The sequence below is a fragment of the Protopterus annectens genome, chromosome 8.part0, assembly GCF_019279795.1.
Source record: "Protopterus annectens isolate FY-2018-M chromosome 8.part0, PAN1.0, whole genome shotgun sequence".
NCBI classification, from domain to species: Eukaryota; Metazoa; Chordata; order Ceratodontiformes; family Protopteridae; genus Protopterus; species Protopterus annectens.
The window spans coordinates 700,128,501-700,149,751 of NC_056741.1; the positions used below are offsets into that span (position 1 = coordinate 700,128,501).

At 41.1% G+C, this 21,251-nt stretch overlaps 1 long non-coding RNA gene across 1 annotated transcript in view; it reads left to right on the top strand.

Annotated features, from left to right (window-relative positions):
• LOC122808983 overlaps positions 1-21,251 on the top strand; it is a 284,030-nt gene that overhangs the window by 214,358 nt on the left and 48,421 nt on the right. Inside the window, exon 5 of the long non-coding RNA XR_006365850.1 lies at positions 2,228-2,297. This is a non-coding gene — a long non-coding RNA (uncharacterized LOC122808983). The remainder of the gene's footprint in view (positions 1-2,227; positions 2,298-21,251) is intronic.

Sequence of the window (21,251 nt, forward strand, 5' to 3'; positions counted from 1 at the left end):
AGTAATGTAATTTCAGACTATTTTCAGAGTTAGCTGGACTGAAATTAATCTCTTTTCTTCAGTATCATCTGTTACAACGTATTCATTTCAATAGTTACCATACAGTCTGACATACAGAAATACTTATTTTCTGTCTAGCAGGACCCACTGTTCATGCATTTTTAACATAAGCAACTTTACAAATATATTTTCAACACAAGGATTTGTACAATCAGTTTGATATTCAAATGACATGTGATTCTTTACAAAATTCTAGCTAGCTATGCTGGCATATGTTACACATCCACTGCCCAGCTTCTACTGGCATAGCTGGCAATACCTCATATCTTCACAGTAACTTTTATTGTTTTTGAAATACATACATTTGCTTACAGCTAGGTTGAAAGTGCATTCTATGAATTTTAGCTCAGATGAAGCCTGTCCAGGAAGGTACCCTTCAGTTGTTATGCGGTGTGAAATTCCACTTATGCTAGGTGAGAAAGAGTTAACCCAGACACAGTTCACTGTACTGGTAATTACTGACAGAACCAACCCATTAAGGTCAGGGGCGTTTGTTTTAAAGAGAAAAATGTCACCATTGTGCCACACAGGAACTGTCATAGGAAAAAAATCCAGTTTCTTATTTGATTTAGATTAAAAGTTTTTTTATTCAGTATGTTTATTTTTTAATAAGATATATATTCTTATTTCTTAAATGTTCAAAAGAATCAATTACACATTTTTGCATGTAGTGTCCTGTGAGTTATTCTATTATTAACAAAATATTTATTTTAGATTTAATTGAGTGCTTTACATATCATTAGTGCTTTTTGAAAAGCTGACCTTTTTTATAGGTGGATTTAAATTTATGATGGGAAAATGTTTAACAGAGTCTGATGAAATCTTGGTTACACCCTGATGAAAGTGCTTAATCATGTGATTAATAAATGTTTTTTGTACATTTTAGTGGCTGTTCCATTCCTTCCAGTTGGTGTGGTGGTTTTAATGTATTTTGTGTGGTTCCTGGCCTTTTACAGACTTATCAAATTTACTCTAACATATCACTCGTTATTACTTTGGGGTTCTTTCACTTTTCATTTCAGTGACAACTAAGAGTTTTTTTTTTTAATTTTACCACCATAAATCACAGCAACACTTATTAGTGAGTTAGCAATTATATGTCTCCTAAGTAAAGCTCTCTCTTTAATCATATTGAAATGAGTTTTGTGATAAAGTTTATTTCAGAACGCTGTCCAGCTGCATGCATATGACCTTTTGTGAGCAGCAAGATATTGCTTCAAGTATGGTTTAATTCTGCCCCTAGGGCTGGAAATAATGATGAACACAATTTGTAAATCTGTATGGTTATGCGTAGTGTTTATACTGCACTCATGAATATCCACAAAGCTGATACTCAGTATTCTACAAGTCTAAAGATATTTTTTCTGACTCAGTATTCTACAACAAATCTAAAGCTATTTTTTTCTGGCTATCTGCTTGCTGCTCATCAACAGTATTACATTATAGCACCAGAAGGATTATTATAAAACCTAAATAGTAACTCTTACCTTAATATTTGTGGCTTGTTAGTTAACCTCATTCAGCTAATCTTTAGGACAAACCCAATACATGTCCTTGTTCAGGATACGTAATTGAGTTTTATACAATTTATCAATTATTTCAATGACACTAACTATATGTTTTGTAGACAAATAGTCTGAACACTCCCAGTAGTAATATATGAAGTCTTCCAAACATTTTGCTACACATAAAATTCAACGAAGTCTCGAAATTATTATAATCTTGTTGAGAATTTTTTTTTTTAAGTGGTCACATATGTAACCATCACCTGCTGGTCAGAGGCAAATTATTGTCAAGACTGTTCAAAGCTGGAGATGTTTGGTGTTTTTAATTAAAAAATAATTTTGATGCATTAGATTTCATTTTGATACAAGCATTGCAATTCTTCATTCAAAGAAAGCCTCACAGATTTCTTTGTTTTACATGAAAGGTTTTATAACAGCATTATTTTCTGGTCTTCAGTTATAGTAGAATGTTTTATAATAGCATTGTTTTCTGAACTTGGGTTACAAAGTTTTCTAATATAATGGCATTGTTTTCTGGACCTGTTTTTAAAGTTATATAACAATGTTGTTTTTAATGTTTTTTAGTTTTATAACAACATTTTCTGCACCTAGGTACAACATTTTATAATGGCATTCTGTACCTGCTGTTCATTCCTTTTCAGAGTGATCCCCAAGTCCTGTTATCCACAGCAAATCTTCAACACCCATTAGAAGCTTTAATTGATCATGATGGTGAGTTGACAAATGAAAATTATCAGCTCATACCCCACAGTGTAGTGAATCTGCAACTATACATAAAGTGTCTCACTTATTTTAATTTAGAAGTGATACTATCTTTGATGTTCTATATTACAACCTACAGTTCATTACTCAAAAATACTTAATGTTCACATTTTCAGCTGTGTTTATTGCCTAAGGTTTGTTGTACAAATGTATGACTGGACTGTTCTTTGTGTGTAGAAGAATGTAAACATCTAGAGTATTTCAATCAATGATTGTGCACAATACATGAACATCTGTAAAACATGTTTAACTTGATAATATTTGCAGTTTTCCATGGTGTTATGGTACTCCTCAAAGCAGCTGTTAGTGACGTTAGTTTTCATGTTCATTCTTAAAACAACTCCATTGTTATCAACCAGATTGTTAACTGCATATTGTACACTTTCTGATAACTTGATTAGTAGACTGTTTTCACGATCATTGATTATGACCTTTACCCTAATGGTACAGTCTTTGAGCAAGATTAGGAGGAATGGGTCCAAGACAGTTGAACATTTGTCATCTAAAAACCTTCACTAGCTCTTTGAGACACTATGGATGAGCATACAGATAAAGATATCCATAGCTTATGCCAGTAGTGTACAGGGATAAAGCCCATGGCATGCCCATCCTGGGTAGAGGTGGTGGTCTTGGACAGCTCATGCTGTTACTCTCCTGATAAAACCTCTATTGGAGACTAAGGGCATGTCAGGATGAAATGAGCCAATGCAAGGTTAAAATGTTCATGACTGCCAATGACCATGCTGGTGGCTTTTACTGGTACATATATATTCACAGATAAAGTTGTGTACATGATCCATGTGATGATGCAAGTGCTCAAATCACTCACAAAGCAAGAATTAAGCCATTCACAAGAGAACAATCTTCTTAACCAGGATACCAGTAAGGGCAACCCTGATATCTGCCTACATAACACCTCCCCAAGATAGGTCCTCACTGGATCTGGGGATTTTCTACCCTAGGGAATTAATGGGTGTGTAATTGGGGGAAGTTTAATGGTCAGCAGGGAGACAGGAGAAGTATTCAATAAAAATGTGTATTCTTATTGACAATGATTCTCTTTTATACATTTCCTGCTGCTGTGCCACTCATACTCAGGTAATCTTTCACCTGATAAAAACATCAATGCAATCTGCAAAGTTTGTTTACTGAACAAAACAAACTATACACCTGCATGTCGACTCATTACAAGTGACTAAGCTTACATATTGTCACCAAAATTTGAAAACTTTGTTTTTAATTAATGGGTCAAATCAATGACTTTATGCTTTTTAGCAGCAATAAAAATAAAAAAGACATAGTTTGGAATATTGTGACGTCACTGCAATGGACTTCAGAAGTCACCATTGATGATACAGAATGCAAACTAACTATTAAAGCCAGAACGCCATTCAAATATAGTTGTTACAATGATTCGTTGTAAAATGAATGCATACAACAGGTAAAAGGTGAAAGGCATAAGAATCTAAACCTTGTTTCTACAAAGACATAGGTAACCTTCAAACCCTGGACCCTCACTCAGTTTGGGTTTGTAAAATGTAGATCATGTCTACTAAACCTGACTGGCTTCTTTGAAGCAGTCACTAGAGCTGTAGACGAGGGCAAGGTAGTGCACACGGCTTATCTTGACCTCACCAAGGCTTTCGATACCATCCCCCACACTGGAATTATAGATAAACTCACTAAACTAGGCATAATCCCTAAGTCACAAGATGGGTGGCCAACTGGCTCACTGACAGAACACACACAGTAAAAGTAGCTGACTCCAAGCCCAACTTCAGACTGGTGATGAGTGGAGTACCACAGGGTTCGGTCCTGGGTCCTCTCCTGTTCGGCATCTACTTCTCTGAAGTGCAGGCAAACACAGAAGGTCTTTGGCTAACAAAGTTCGCAGATGATTGCAAACTGGGAGCCATAATAGAATCACTTAATGATGTAGACATTCTACAAAAGGGCCTCACAGAGACAGATGCTTGGTGTCAAAGTCATGGCCTCAAGCTCAATGCCAAGAAGTGCACTGTCATCCCCTTTGGGAAAAACTCAGCACCCATGAACTACCACATAGGTGTAGCTCACTAAACACTGAAAGAGTGATAAGAAACCTCAGGACACAGGTGGACAGTAGTCTCTTCTTTGATAACCACATTGCCACAGTAGTCAGGAAATCCTTCTACGTGCACACCTCATCACAAAAGGATTCTCCTCTAGAAAGAAAGGAGATTATTGTTCCTCTCTACTCATCCCTCATCAGATCCATTATAGAGTACAATGCCCTGTTTGGCATGTATCTAACAAGACACCTACAACAATTGGAAAGGCCACAGAAATACCTCACTAAGAGGATTACCAGCCTCAAACAGATGCCATATGCACACTGTCTCAAAAGATCCAGCTCTACTCCGTCACATATCGCCTACTCAGAGACGATCTTTGCCTAACATACAAAGCTATCTCAAACCCAGAACTGCTGGACATGCTACACTTAAAGAAATCCCAATTTCACCAAACCACATGCTCCAGGGACCTAAACCTTGTCACCACAATAAACAGAACATGCTGGAGGGATAGATTCCTGTCCCAGAGACTTCCCATACTCTGGAATAAACTACCCATTCATGTCAAGCAAAGCTCCTCATTGGCCCTCTTTAAGAAAAATCTTGACGACTGGATGGGAAATAGAAAATTCACCCCAGGGATCACTTCTGCGGCACTGCTTGACAGGGGCACAGGAAAATATTTTTTTTGGGTGGAGAAAGCCAGGGAACCTTTTTGGCTAGGCTTATATAGGCCCCAGGGCTGATAGCTTAGTACCTACCTATGAACCTATGAGTGATAAAAAAAATGTAAATGTTTGGTCAAAATGCCTTATTTTTCAATATTACTAACAACTGATATCTGTTATTTGTAGAGTATCACTGGGAACAATTGAAGGATACAAAATGTTAACAGGGGTGTTATCAAAATTAGTTGCTGACACTAAAGAGAGAAATTTGAGTAAAGTACAAAACCTTCACATAATAAATGTGTCTGGTAATAAAAAGGATATACTTACCTGTATAAACTGTACTGTTTCTAAATGTATGAAAACAAAGCTTTCAAGTTGTGATGATTGGGGAGAGATGGGCGAAGGCTGCCAGCCTAGTCAAATATAACTTGATACATAATTCTATCAACTGTATAAATAAATATAAGATACAGGCTTGTGTTTTTAAATGTAAGAAAACACTATAAAATGTGAACTTCAAGATTGTTGCAACATTGCCATCTGCTGTAAGGAAAATCAAGCCAAGTATTTCAAATGTATCTTTTTAAGTTGAAAAGATCTTGTGAATCTCTTTAATGTTTTACAAGTTGGTTCCAGTGTGCCTGTATGAAGGTTTCATGCCCATTGTTTTAAGGCCAAAGTTTATGACCAGAATTTAGATGTGGAAGGTGCTTTATTGCTCTAGTTTCTGTTAGAATATACATGTAAAATGTCTTCTATTATTGTAAGTTTCTGTGCAGGTGTTAGATTGCTAAATAATGTAGTTTGTTTGCCTGGGGAAACCTAAGTGTCAAAAATGATGTAATTTGGGGAGGGACCCAGCAAACGTGTTTGTTCGTAATGTTTAAAATACTATTTCTCAAAAGAGACCAGAGAGCATTTTGATCTTGGATATCCCACTTATCAGTACTCTGCCTTGTGCTCACATGTAAGTTTTAGCACTGTGATTTATTGTAGGAATAGTTAAAGCTAGTAAAGATTAATTAGGTATTTTTTCTTTGAAATCAGACTTGTCCTACTGTATTATTTTAAGTTTCTGTGTGATCTGTGAAGTCTTAGATATCTCTGTGGTGTAGTAGTTTTGTCTTGTGTTTTAATTATTTATTATTAAATATTTTTAAAACCTTCTACCTGTGACTGGTTTGTGCAGAGATAAGCTGTAGAGTACATTGCATATTTATAGAGGTTATTGTAATAGGCCACTCTAAAGTAAGCCTTGACTGTTAGTCATACTACCATTGGATAATAATATTGCACAGTAATACTTGGACACCTTTTTAAGGGCCTTTTAATAGCTGATATTATTAACTGGGTGGTGACAGTAATTACTACCATATAGTCTGGGTAAAGGGGCACAGCTGGAGAATCTGTGTCAGCCTTTCCCAGGAGTGTCTGTGAAGTTGTATAAATACTTATCTCAAAGTGTGTGTGTGTTGTGTCAGCTACTTGGCAGGGACACAAAGCACTGGTTGAACAGAGAGGGTACTGGAGGTTCTAGCTTGCCCAATTAGGCTGAGACCTGGACCCTGTGGCTGTGCCAGTGGGGAGTCTTATTGGGGACCTGGTGAGCAAGGGAGCAGCCAGCCCCAGACTGACTGTGATCTCTATGTGCACTTAAGGCAAATTGTACTTTACTGTGTGCATTAGTTATCCTTTTCTCTTCTATGAGATGACCTCCCTGGTGTTAGTGGTGAGGATTGAGGCTCCTTGACTGCTGGGCCAGGGCACGGTCGTCACAAGTATTTGGCAGTGGTGGGATCTACTTCACATACTAATTGGCTTGTAGTGGTGTGGGTAGAGCGAATTCCTGTAGCTTTGGTACAGTGATCTCTGGAAGTGCTTTGTACTCTAAAAAAGCCATGCAGTGTATACTCAGAGTTCATATCACAATTGTTTTATTTCTTTTGTTAGCTTAGTGTTAGTCAGGGTGAGCAGGTAGCATGTCAGCAGAAGAGTTTGGAAAGCTGACAAGGAGCCAGCTGGCAGAGATGTGCCAGGCTAGGAGACTGGTGCATGGAAATCTGACTAAAGCAGACCTGATTGCAGCCTTGGTTACAGCTGCATCAGAAAACAGCAGACTGGAGGACAATCAGACTGACAGTGGAGACACAATATCCTCGGAGAATGGACAGCTTAACCTTTCTGCAGTGGACTTAAAAATCCAGCTGGAGCTAAAGAGACTTGAGTTGGAGGCCAGGAATATGGAACTAGAAGCAGCCAAGAAAATGAGGAGTCTACAAGCTGAGGAAAATGAACGACAGAGGAGGCATGAGAGGGAAATGCTGACTCTTCACCAGAATCATGGAGATAATGGGGAGGGGGTAACCGGACCCCAGAAGCACAAAAGGTCAGTAAATTTCTTACACAGTTTAAAGAGAGGGATAATTTTAATAGCTTCATTCATATGTCTGAGCAGGTATGTAAACAATATGAAGTTGACCAAAGGTTCTGGGTATGGTTCCTGACCCCCTTACTCCATGGTAAAGCTATAACTTCTTTAGCAAAAATGCATGACACTGACTGTTTTGATTATACTGCTGTAAAAAGACATTTATTAGAATGTTTTAAGTTAACACCTGAAATGTATAGGAAAAATTTTGTGAGCATAGACACAAGGCAGATAAAAATGTATGTGAATATGTTGCTGAACTGAGCACTTGTTTTCATAGCTGGGTGAGTGGATGTCAGGTCACCACTTCTGAAGGGCTGGCAGACCTGTTGGTAAGGGAACAAGCCCTTAGCACTTTGCCTGAGGACATGAGGATCTGGTTAGCTGATAGACAGTGTGCTACTTCAGAGGAGTTGGGGAAGACGGGAGACCTATACCTAGCAAGCAGGGCAGCCCTACACAGGAAAGGGATCTCCAGTACTGTTCATGGGACTAAAGGAACAGATGGTGGGCAGCACAGACTGCCCCAACAGAATCCGCCAGTAGCAGGGGAAGCCACTAGTCCAGGTACATGTCCAGGAGCTAGGGATGAATGTTTTGAATGCAACCAGTGGGGCCATGTGGCATACAGATGTCCACGGAGGCAAGGTGGGGAACCAAAGGTGAGGGAGCCAGTAAGTGGGAACAACAAAATGCCAACAGTAGGTTGTCTTGAGACAACAGGGGTGTAGAATTACCATCCTGCAGATGTCCTGAGAGGGTTGGATTTGGATGAGGCAGTCCCATGTACTTATGCAGTTACATGCAGTGAGGCTAGGAGACAAGCATGTGGGTCTGGTAGCCTGGGGAAGACCCAGACAGACTGCACACTTGCAGCCAGGACTGCTGAGGTGGTTACTTCAGGGAGGGAGCTGCTCTGTAGCAGTGAGACTGAATGTGAGCCACAGCTGCTTGTGGGTACTGATGTTCCCTTGGACAGGGTAACTGCAAAGGTAGAGGTGAGTAGTAGTACCCAGGCTGACAGTGAGGCACCGCTGTCAGAGGATGCCAGACTTCCTGTGGAAGGGGAGCTGGGATGGGTTACAAGGAGAGACTTGAGACAGGCTCAGCTCTCAGACACTACACTGCAAGGCCAGAGGCAGGTAGCTAGGGAGGCAGCTGATTCTCAAGGAAAGGGGGAATCTGTATACTGGGACAAAGGGTTACTATACAGAGAGTGGACCCCTGAGGGAGAGCTAGAAGGTGAGAGAGTACAGCAGTTGGTAGTGCCTATACCTTACAGTCTGGCACTTCTAGCCATAGCCCATGATATTCCCTTTGCAGGTCATATGGGCATAAAACATACAAAGAGGCATATTATGCAACACTTCTATTGGCCCTGAGTTTCCAGAGATGTAACAGGGTACTGCAGGACCTTTGAGCAGTACCAAAAGGTAGGCAAGGCAGGAGACAAGGTGAGAGCTCTTTTGATGCCTTTGCCTGTGATTGAGGAGCCATTTCAGAGGGTAGCTATGAATATTGTGGGTCCTCTGAGTACCCCAAGTTCCACAGGGAAAAAGTATATCCTACAGATTGTATATTATGCTACACAATGCCCAGAAGCAGTGGCTTTGTCCTCTATTGAGGCAGAGAAGGTGGCAAATGCTTTGCTAGAGATTTTCAGCAGGGTAGGTTTCCCAAAGGATATACTGTCGGACAGAGGTGCCAATTTTATTTCAGACCTGCTGGCTTGTCTGTGGAAGTCCTGTGGGGTGAAGCACATGAAGACCACCCCTACCATCCCCAGACTGACGGTCTTGTTAAGAGATTAATCTCTACAATCAAGTCCATACTACGGGCATTTGCAGATCAGTTTAAGAGGGAGTGGGACAAATATTTGCCCCATCTGTTGTTTGCTTACAGAGAGGTTCCCCAGGAATCCACAGTTTTTTTTCAACCTTTGAGTTGCTGTATGGGAATAGGGTGAGGGGACCTTTAGATCTAATTCAAGATGAGTGGGAAGGTGAGTGTGAGTCTCACAAGGAGTCTGTTGTGGCATATGTCCTGAACCTCAGGACAAGGCTCAGGGAACTCATGGGTCTGGCCCAGGAGAACCTGGCAGAAGCCCAACAACAAAAAAAGGTGTGGTATGACAGGAATGCTCGAGATAGAGAGTATGCTGTAAGGCAGCAGGTGATGGTTTTCATTCCTGTCAGACACAATAATTTGCAGGCAGCTTGGGAGGGACCCTACAAGGTGGTAAGAAAGGTAAGTGATGTTAGCTACATGGTGGAAGTGCTAGGCAGATGGCAGGGGCACAAATTGTACCATGTTAACATGATGAAACCTTACCATGATAGGGAGGCCTTTGTGCTGAGCATTTGCAGTGGATTGCAGGAGTCTGAGAGAAATCCTGTGACTGATCTCCTCAGTGAGGCTCGGGCTGACACCTCGGTGAAAGGGGTAGCAATATCCCAGCAGCTATCTCCTACCCAGGTTCAAGAAATCTGAGCAGTGTTGCAGGGATTTGGAGACATGTTCACTGGGAAACCAGGAAGCACCCACCTGGTGCAGCACCAGGTGGATACAGGACGCCAAAGGCCTATCAGGCAAGCCCCTTATAGGGTGCCTGAGAGAGTAAAATAGACTCTGAAGGAATAGGTACAGGAGATGTTGGAACTAGGGGTGATTCAAGAGTCCAGCAGTCCCTGGGCCTCATCAATGGTGTTGGTGCCAAAGAAGGATGGCAGCACCAGGTTCTGTGTGGATTACAGGAAATTAAATAATCACACAGAGGCAGATCCTTACCCCATGCTTAGGACAGATGAGGCCCTAGAGCAGCTGGGTGGGGCTAAGTATCTTACAACCATTGATCTTACTAAGGGTTACTGGCAGGTGCCCTTGACTCCCAGTGCTAGAGAGAAGTCAGTCTTTGTGACTCCTTTTGGCTTGTATGAGTTCACAAAGATGCCCTTTGGGATGAAGAATGCCCCAGAGACTTTCCAGTGGCTAATGGATAATATCCTAGCAGGAGCAGGAGGCTTTCCCTTGCTTACCTAGATGATATTGCCATCTACAGCCATTCCTGGCAAGACCACCTTCAGCATGTCAGGGAGGTGCTGGACAGGGTACAGAGGGCAGCATTGACCATTAAGCCGAGCAAATATCAGGTGGGTATGGCAGAGGTCTCCTACCTAGGACATAGAGTGAGGAGTGGTAAGATAAGGCCAGAACCTGCCAAAGTGGAAGCTATTCAGGCATGGCCTGCACCTGTTAGCAAAAAGCAGGTGAGGGCATTCTTGGGGACAACAGGGTACTACAGAAAGTTTGTTTCCAATTATAGTACCATAGCTGCTCCCCTCACAGATCTGACAAGGAAGAACAGGCCAGATAAGGTAGTGTGGACCCCAGCATGTGAGCAGGCATTTCAGAAGCTTAAGGAAGCTTTGGGAGGACCCCCTGTGTTAGCCAGTCCAGACTATAACAAATAATTTGTTGTGCAGGTGGATGCTTCAAACTATGGGGTGGGAGCTGTACTTAGCCAGATTTCTTCAGAGGGAGAAGAGCACCCAGTTGTTTATCTCAGTCATAGTCTCCAACCTAGGAAGGAAGGCTATGCAGCGGTAGAAAAGGAATGTCTACCCATAGTGTGGGCACTACAAAAACTTCAGCCTTATCTGTATGGAAGAAAATTCACTGTGATGACAGATCACAAACCTCTAACATGGTTAAACCAGTCAGAAAAATGCCAAGTTGCTAAGATGGTGTCTAGGGTTGCAAGTATATGATATGTCAGTGCAGTAGCAATGCCAAGGCAGATGGTTGCTGAAGACAGGGAATGGGATGAGGTACACCCAGATAGACCTGACACTTGGTCAGCTAAACACCTAAGCGATGTTTCTCAAGGGGCACTTGAAAAACTTGCTTGAGTTCCCCGGGGGGGAAGAGATGTGATGATTGGAGAGAGATGGGCGAAGGCTGCAAGCCTAGTCAAATAGAATTTGATACATAATTCTATCAACTATATAAATAAATGCAAAATACAGGCTTGTATTTTTAAATGTAAGAAAACACTGTAAAATGTGAACTTCAAGATTGTTGTAACATTGCCATCTGCTGTAAGGAAAACCAAGCCAAGTATTTCAAATGTGTCTTTTTAATTTGAAAAGATCTTATGAATCTCTTTAATGTTTTAGAAGTCGGTTCCAGTGTGTCTGGATGAAGGTTTCATGCCCATTGTTTTAAGGCTAACGTTTATGACCAGAATTTAGATGTGGTAGGTGCTTTATTGCTCTAGTTTCTGTAAGAATATACATGTGAAATTTCTTCTATTGTTGTAAGCTTCTGTGCAGGTGTTAGATTGCTAAATAATGCAGTTTGTTTGCCTGGGAAAACCTAAGTGTAAAAAATGATGTAATTTGGGGAGGGACCCAGCAAACATGTTTGTTAGTAATGTTTAAAATACTATTTCTCAAAAGTGACCAGAGGATATTTTGATCTTGGATATCCCACTTATGAGCACTCTGCCTTGTGCTCCCATGTAAGTTTTAGCACTGTGATTTCTTATAGGAATAGTTAAAGCTAGTAAAGATTAATTAGGTATTTTTCTTTGAAATCATACCTGTCCTAGCGTATTATTTTAAGTTTCTGTGTGATTTCTGAACTCTAAGATATCTCTGTGGTGTAGTAGTTTTGTCTTGTGTATTAATTATTTATTATTAAATATTTTTAAAACCTTCTACCTGTGGCCGCTTTGTGTAGAGATAAGCTCTAGAGTACATTGCATATTTATAGAGGTTATTGTAATAGGCCTCTCTAAAGTAAGCCTTGACTGTTAGTCATATTACCATTGGATAATAATATTGCACAGTAATAATTGGACACCCTTTTAAGGGCCTTTTAGTAGATGATATTATTAACTGGGTGGTGGCAGTAATTACTACCATATAGTCTGGGTAAAGGGGCACAGCTGGAGAATCTGTGTCAGCCTTTCCCAGGAGTGTCTGTGAAGTTGTATAAATACTTATCTCAAAGTGTGTGTGTTTTGTGTCAGCTACTTGGCAGGGACATGAAGCACTGGTTGGGCAGAGAGGGTAATGGAGGTTCTAGCTTGCCCGGTTAGGCAGAGACCTGGGCCCTGCAGCTGTGCCAGTGGGGAGTCTTATTGGGGACCTGGTGAGCAAGGGAGCAGCCAGCCCCAGACTGACTGTGATCTCTGTGTGCACTTAAGGGAAATTGTACTTTGCTGTGCGTATTAGTTATCCTTTTCTCTTCTGTGAGACGACCTCCCTGGTGCTAGTGGTGAGGATTGAGGCTCCTTGATTGCTGGGCCAGGGCACGGTCTTCACACAAGTATTTGTTCATTAGAAAGGAATAAAATATGCAGACTGTAGCACCATTACTTATACTTATGAATCATGATATGAGATGTGCACATCATTTTATATAGAGAAAACTGTGAAAATACTTGAAGTGCAGGTAAAAGAGCACACCAGTTCTATCACTAGGAATATAATAACAATTGTAAAGCGATATATGAATAGTATTCTCTGTGGATGAAAGACATGCATTTAAGCTCACAGTTTTTGGATATAATTAAATTAAATAGTTAAGGTTATTTGCATATCTCTGGCAGATTAGGTGTAGTGCAGACCCATTTCCTAGCTTGAAAAAGGATGCTAATATTACACCACTATTAAAAGCATGTCCTTTCTGATATTAGAAACTAAAATAAGTGTTTCATTATGGGTTGTCTTCCAAATAGTAGTTGCTATTTGACAGCTGGCAATGTGGCTTAGAGGGTTTTCTACTTGTCATCATGATGTAACTCATGGAGCTTTAACAGGTCAGTTTTCAGTTCCCTGATGTGAAAGTCATTATAGGTTCATAGGTTCATAGGTTCATATTAGGCTATCTGCCCTAGGGCATTTATAAGCCTAGCCAGAGTGTGTTTGGCTTTCGCCACCCATTTTAAATTAATTTTGCTATGCCCTTTTTCGAGGTTAGTATACTGTGCCTCTGTCTAACAGTGACACAGAAGTGATACCCGGGGCAAACCTACGATCTCCCATCCACTCATCAAGATTCCTCTTGAAGAGATTCAATGAGGGACTCTGCCTAACCTGGACTGGGATTTTATTCCGGAGTGAAGGGAGCCTCTGGGTTATGAATCTGTCCCTCCAGCATGTCCTATTTATTTCAGTGCTGAGGTTCAAGTCTCTCAAGCGCGAAGCTCGATGGAATTTAGATTTTCTGAGGTGCAGCATGTCTATTAATTCTGGGTTGATCATGGCTTTATACATCAGGCACAGATCGCCTCTGAGCAGGCGGTATGCCACTGAGTAGAGCTGGAGCGTCTTTAACCGGGCAGCATATGGCATCTGTCTGAGCCCTTTGATCCTCTTGATGAGGTACTTTTGAGGTCTTTCCAGTTGCTGCAGGTGTCTGGTAAGGTATATCCCAAAAGGGACATTGTACTCAATTATGGGCCTGATGAGGGATGAGTAAAGAGGCACGATGACCTCTCCTGATCTAGATGTGAATCCCTTCATGATTAGGTGGGCTATATAAAATGTTTTTCTAACCACTTTGGCCACGTGGTTGTCAAATGAGAGATTGCTATCAACTTGGGTCCCCAGGTTCCTAATTACTTCTTCTGTACTTAATGGGTTACCACCTATGTGGTAATTTGTGGGCACTTTGTTTTTGCCAAAGGGGATGACTATAAACTTTTTGCCATTTAGCTTGAGGTCATGGCTCTGGCACCAGTTGTCTGTTTCTATGAGGCCCTTTTGGAGGATGCTTGTGTCGGCTGGAGAGTCGATTATGGTGCCCAGTTTGCAGTCATCTGCGAACTTGGTCAGCCACAGTCCTTCCATGTTGGCCTGTACCTCCGAGAAATATATACCGAACAAGAGAGGTCCCAGGACTGAGCCTTGTGGGATGCCACTTGTAACTGGTTTGGAGTCTGACATGGCTCCAGCAATTCTAACTATGTGGGTTCTGTCCTTGAGCCAGTTTGCAACCCATCTAGTGACATAGGGGTTTATATTTAAGCTGGTGAGCTTATCTATAATGCCCGAGTGGGGTATTGTATCGAAGGCTTTTGCGAGGTCCAGGTAGGCTGTGTGGACCACCTTCCCCTCATCAATGGCCTTGGTGACTGTTTCAAAGAAATCAACCAGGTTTAAGAAGCAGGATCTGCCCTTAACAAAGCTGAACTAGGTAGGATCCAGTGTCAGTAGGTCCCTAATATCTTTATTTATGAGGTCCATGATGATCCTTTCCATAGCTTTGCAGACCAAGCTAGTCAGGTGTATGGGGCGATAGTTTCTAGGATCCATTGAGGCACCACCTTTATGGAGAGGGACCACTGTTGCTGTACGCCACTCTTTGGGTACATATCCTGTAGTAAGGCTGAGATTGAACAGTAGTTTTATGTTTGGGTTTAGCTCTTCTTGGAGTTCATGTAGGATGCAGCCCGGGACACCGTCTGGTCCCATTGATGCTGTGTTTTTTGCTTTGGAGAGGGCGGCTCTTACCTGAGCATCTGAGATGTCAGGGGGGCAGCACTCTGCTAGGATAAATATTTGCCCTTTTGGTGGGGAAGGGGCAGAGAAATTTGCGCTGAACCTGTCAGCTAGGATGTTGGCAATGTCTGTGGGTTTGGTGCATTTTTTGTCATTTTCGACTAATTCTGAGCATATCTGGGAATTCCCACCCAGGTTCCTAACATAACTAAAGAAAGCCTTTTGATTATCTTTAGTGTCCTGTGCAATTTTTCTCTTGAAGCTGGCCTTAGACAATTTTATGAGTGCCCGTAGTTTTTTGCTAATACTGATCAGAGATGCCTTCCCTTTTTGGGATTTTGCTCTATCATGTAGTAGCTTCCTCCTTCTATTGTATAGTTTGTTTATGGCTGGGGTCCACCAGACAGGACGTCTGCCTTTGGAGTATTGGGTCTTGGTTTTATATGGGATTGCATGATCCATGCATTCCTGAAGGTGTTCATAGAATGCGTTTATAAAGGATTCTGTGGTCTGGGCTGTATTTTCCACAGGCCTGGGGGCTTTGAAGAATTCCACCTTGGTTTTGAGGAGTGTGAAATTTGCTTTAGAGAAGTTTTTCACTGTGGTTTTCCGGTCAGGGGGTGGTGTCGGGATGTGAATATCCAGTGAGATTAGTTTATTGTCTGATCTTACCAGTGAGGGATACACTTCTGGTCTGGAGCATAGAGTCCCCATGTTAGTGATGATCAGGTCCAGTATGTTTTCCCCTCTTGTGGGAGTGGTAACAAGTTGTTCCATAGCATTTGAGTTTATAAATTCTAGGAACCTTTGGGCTAGGGTGTTGGAGCTGGAGTAATGCTCCCAGTCTATGCTTGGGTAGTTGAAGTCACCCAATATAATGGTGTTTGGAGAGACCTTCATATTTTCCAGTGTTCTCAGGAAGGCCAAGTGGGGTTCCTGGGTTTGGGAGGGTGGTCTGTAGCAGGCTATAAACTGGAAGGCAGTTTTACCCACTGTTAGTTGCACATGGACAGTCTCTGATGCTTCGTGCTGTGCCACCAACCTGGAGGTGTGGGTATCTTTGACGAATATTGATACTCCCCCTCCTTTTGTGGTTCAGTCCAAGTTTTGGGGCCGAAAAGCATGGTATGAGGTATAACCTAGTAGTGCTGGGGTGCTCTCGGGGGCCTTGAACCAGGTTTCTGTTACTGCACAGATATCAATGTTCTCCATGCTAAGGCGAATTTTGAGTGCGTGCATCTTGAGGTTTAGACTTCTGGCATTGAGTAGCATTACTCTTAGTTTCTTATCCCTTGTGATACCTATGGAGGTGGGTTTGTCTTTTGAGCCTTGCCTAAAAAAGGCACTATGGGGGTAGCAAGAGCCTTTGCCAATATCCGAAAGCCCAGGGGTGACAGGTGCAAGCCGTCCCTAGCAAAGCATCGTGGCTTGTCGAGCATGTCATCCCAGGCTGACAGGCATTGGATTCCCTTTGAATGACACCAATACTTTAGCCAATTGTTGAAATTGATCATCTTGTCTTCATATTGCGGCATCATTCTTGATGAGGGTAAGATGCTACTCAAGGTAGGGTCATACCGGCCTGGGCTACATGCTCAGAGAGCTCCTCTATGTCTCTTTTCATGTAGTCCAGGGAGGTACATCTCAGGTCATTCACACCAGCATGGACAATGACTTAGTCATATTTGTACTTGCTTTGGAGTGACCTGAGTGCTTGTGTTATGTGGCGGATCCTAGCGCCCAACAGGCAGCTCACCGTGACCTTCTCCTTGATCACCCTGGTGAGCGGGACGTCAGTGTGCCTGACAATAGAGTCACCTATTACAAGTGTATCAGGTGTGTTGTTTAGCCTTAAGGGCTGTGACTGTTCAGCACACTGGCTTTGTGAGCTATGTGTTGCATGCGTTTTGTATTGGGGTAGCGGTTGCTTGGGTGTCTGCTTTGGAGGTCTCTGCTGCTTAGGCAGATTTTTATTTAGAGCCTCTGAGTATGTTTTTGTGTGTTTATGTGTTTGGTTTGCTGTCGTGGTAGGTCTATGTGAGACTGGAATTGTAGTGAGTGTGGTTTCCTTCTCCTCCTGACTGGTTACGCCAGTACTGAGTTGAGAGAGCTTAGCCTCCAGTTTGGCTATATGGTTGCATCTCTCACATGTGTTGGAATTTGTTGGGAGGAGGAGAGGGTTGTCTGTGTACATGAGGCAGTTGTAACATTGCCTCAAGATTCCCAGATTCACCAGCTGGACCGGAGAGGATATTGACAACTGACCTTTGGACATGCTAGAATAGTATTGGGAATTCCTTTATAATTGGAAAAAGGGCCAATGGGGAACAAAGTGCTCAAGGGGAGTTTGTGAGGGTGTAGTGCTTTTAATTTTTTAGTGCTGACTTATATAATTGCTTTAGTGAGCAAGTGCCAGGTAACTTAAATGCAATGTGTTACAGGTAACTTAAATGCAAAAACGACAAACAGTAACTTTCTTTCAAGTGAAACAAGGAAATAAGTACAGTAAGCAATGCAGATATCACTAGGGATCCACAGAAGCACTGAAAAGCCGCGTTTTAGGTGGAATTAGCATTTCAGGGAAATAACAAGCAAACAAACAACAAGCATACAAACAAAGCTAGATTCAGCAGGCCTGGATCTAGTCTATGTTACAGCAAACAATGTGTACCAATTTCAGTAAGAAACAGTTCAAATATGTAGGCACTATAAGCCTTTAACCAGAAATTCCCAGCTCAGAAGGGCAGAGTCCAGCCTCTCCTCCCGCAAGAGTGCAGACCACGAACCTTCTTAATGTAAAATAACTGGCCTGAAGCCCAAGTGCTTAAACCAGAACTGATACACTTTTAGAATAACAGACACTGAGCCCTCAATCAGCAGTTCCCAATTTAGAAGGATGTAAGCTACCTGTTCTGCCACTACAGTGCAGACCACAAACCTTCTTAATGTAAAACAACTGGTCTGAAGCCCAAGTGCTTAAATTAAAAGGCTTAGAATGAGTTACACCAAGCAGTAATAAATACAATTGAGTACTTTTAAGATGATGCAAAAGCAAAATAAAGTAGGAAGAAACACAAATGCAGTAAAAGCAGATACATTTTTTTTTTCACAACTGAACTTCTTAGGTAACAGAAGGTTGAAACCTGAGACAGCTTTTAAGAAAGAAATCTCAAAAGAACCAATGAGGTGCTTAGTCTAAGCTGTAGTCCAGATGACCTCAGTCAGTCAATGACCTCAAACAATTCTCTCTCACTGAAATGCCTGATGGCTTTGGCTAAACCAAGATGTCCCTGAATATTTGCTCAGACACACAGCCTCCACAAACACTAGGCCCAAATACAAGCCTGAATATGGAAATGCTACAAATATCCCCACTACTTAGAACAAACTGCAGAAATGTTTCTCACAGCTGAAAAGCAGCAGTGAGCCTTTAAATGAAAGTTTTAAACAGCTAAAGGAACCTCTAGAAAAAAGAGTTCAGCTGCAACAAGTTATCAGAAACAAACAACCCAACAGATGCTTAATAAAAGTGGACAATTTCCAGTTAATACCTCACACACAGTGAAACTAGCTAGAAAAATACACAGTACACAAAGTGCTATAAATAACAAAGAAATAAAAAACAAAACAAACAAAAAACAGGATACTTAATGTTATATATTATAGCTCCGAGTTTCCTCAGTGTCCTTCCTTCGATTAGCATGTGCACCAATTATTTTCACTCTTGCTGGGTTTCCCTATGGTTTGCTGCCATGAAATAACTATTTATAATTATAGGGACAAGCAGCTTAACAGTTGTGTGATTGATTTTTCTGGGAGTTGTGTAGTCAGCCAGTTGTGATTGGCTGCATGGTATTTCATGGGACTAAGAGTTGAAGAATTAAAAGACAGCCGAAATAGATGCCACAGTTATCAACATGGTCAAGATTCACAAACAGAGTCTGGAATGTGTACTGTTGGTATGCATATGAAATCCCTTACCAAAAGGTTTTGCAATTCACAAACAACTGTGAATAGCAGCTTAATATATTATATGCAACTACCTAAAATGCTTTGTACATGTATGTAAATAAACCACAAGCACTGCATAAAATAACATAATCAACTAGATGCAAGTCATAAATGACGTATATGACAGGCAATGTATACTGTAATAAAATAGGAAATGTTTCTGTTTTTTGTTTGTTTGCTTGTTTGTTTGTTTTAAGAAAATGCACAAACAAAAGCTAACTAACTCTATTGGAGCTGTTTCAAATTTAAAAAGTCAAAAAAAATAATTGTTTAAAAGATAAAAGTAAAAGAATCTGCAGGTTGCTGACCTTTTCATTTGAATGTCATAAGTGAAAACAAATTTGTAAATGGTATATAACTGTATTTTCTACATTATAAATACATTATTTATACACTGTTGCAAAGTCTGCTGCTTGAGGATTCTTTCTGCATCATATGATTATGACGATGTCTTATCTGAAGAGCAGCTTGTTGGAACATTCCACCCTCAAGAAGTATGTAAATGTGGAAATAAGAAGCCATATTCTAAAATTAAAACTAAAGTCACAGAAAATTTTGTTTGAGATTTATAAAGCGGGACTGACTGTAAAAATTCAAAAAAGTTATACCTGCTACAGGAGTTACTGTTGGAGAATACCGTTGGAAGTAAAGCTCATGCTGCTGCCTGTAATGACTCCCAAAATTCTATCTGGGTCTTAAAAGTCAACAGTAGCAATGGCACGGTATCCAGAAGCAGATAACATCTTGTTCATATGTTAGATTTTTTTTTCTGAATTTTATTTGCCTAGTTGCATTAGTTTCAGTTACTTGTACATATTTTGTACGGTTTGCATATTTATTTGGAAATTAAAATAGTTTAAAAGAACTTATTTATTTCAAGTAAAGACATTTTATTACATAACATTGAATGCTTGTAGCTGATGGTTTATTTACTAGTTTAAGGGTTTATAGATTTTTATCAGTATACCTAAATCAGTTTTGCATTAGGGTGGCCACGGAGGTGCAGCGGTTAGTGTTGCCACCTCACAGCAAGAGGTTCTCTGGTTCAATTCATGGCTGGGGTGCCTTCTGTGTGGAGTCTGCATGTCCTCCCTGTGGTTGCGTGGGTTTCCTCCAGGTGCTCTAGTTTCCTCCCAAAGACATGCTGTAGGTGAATTGGGCACTCTAAATTGGCCCTAGGTGTGAGTGTGTGTATGTGTGTGCCTTCTGTGGAAGGTTGGGCGCCGGGCTGGCAACTCGACACAACAAAAACTCCACTGCCAATCATGAGTGGACAAGTGATCCACTGTGGCAACCCCTAACCAGGAAAAAGCCGAAAGAAGAATACCTAAATCAGTTTTGTATTCATCTGTTGCAAGGTGACTGATCAGAGTGTATTGTTATAATTTAAATATTTAATTGTCAGTTTATTTTAAGGGCAAACAGTAAGGTGTATTCTTATTTTGTTAGTCTGGACTAATTGGTAGTAACATTACTGTAAAATTTTGAAGGGAGGGCAGTGGTGCTGAAGAATTACCATTTATCCAACACTGGAAAATATTGTGTAACTCTATGTGAATGCAAAATAATTTGGTTCAAGTTTCTATTGCTGTTGGATAGGTTGGACTGGAAGGTAGTGACCTTACTCTGAGAGGGGTAAAATCCAGTGTTGGGAATGATTATATCTTTTATCTGTTGCTGTACAGTATAAAGCTCATTTGAGTGTGTTTAGAACTTGGCAATAAGCCAATACAGCAGTGTGCATTTACCATACATCATTAAAGATTATCACCCTTTAGAGATTAATGTGTACCAGTGGGGATAGTCAAACTCCATGATGCAATTTCTGATGCACACAAATGTTGATGTTAAAATCTATAGTTGCTGTTCAACATGCATGCCAAAACATGTGACCGTGCAAGCCTGACAGTGCTGCCAACACAGAGAAAAAGACATGCCAAGCAAGAAATGGATTGTAATCTTGTAATTACTGTAAAAGCACTAATAGTACACAGTCAACAACAGTGAAACCTACTCTGCGTTGCAGGTATGCAACGCAGTGATTTGTTGAATGCAGCACAGTTCCCTCATGAGGCAGGAGCAGTAGCATTGATTCCAAATTGACAGCTGCACCCCTATGTGGCATGTGTTGAGAGCAGAAAGGAAAGAGTGCTAGAGGGTAGTACAAGGGTAATAATGAATGCTACCCTCCTGGCAGTTAGCATGTCCCATAGGTGAGTTGGAGATATAGC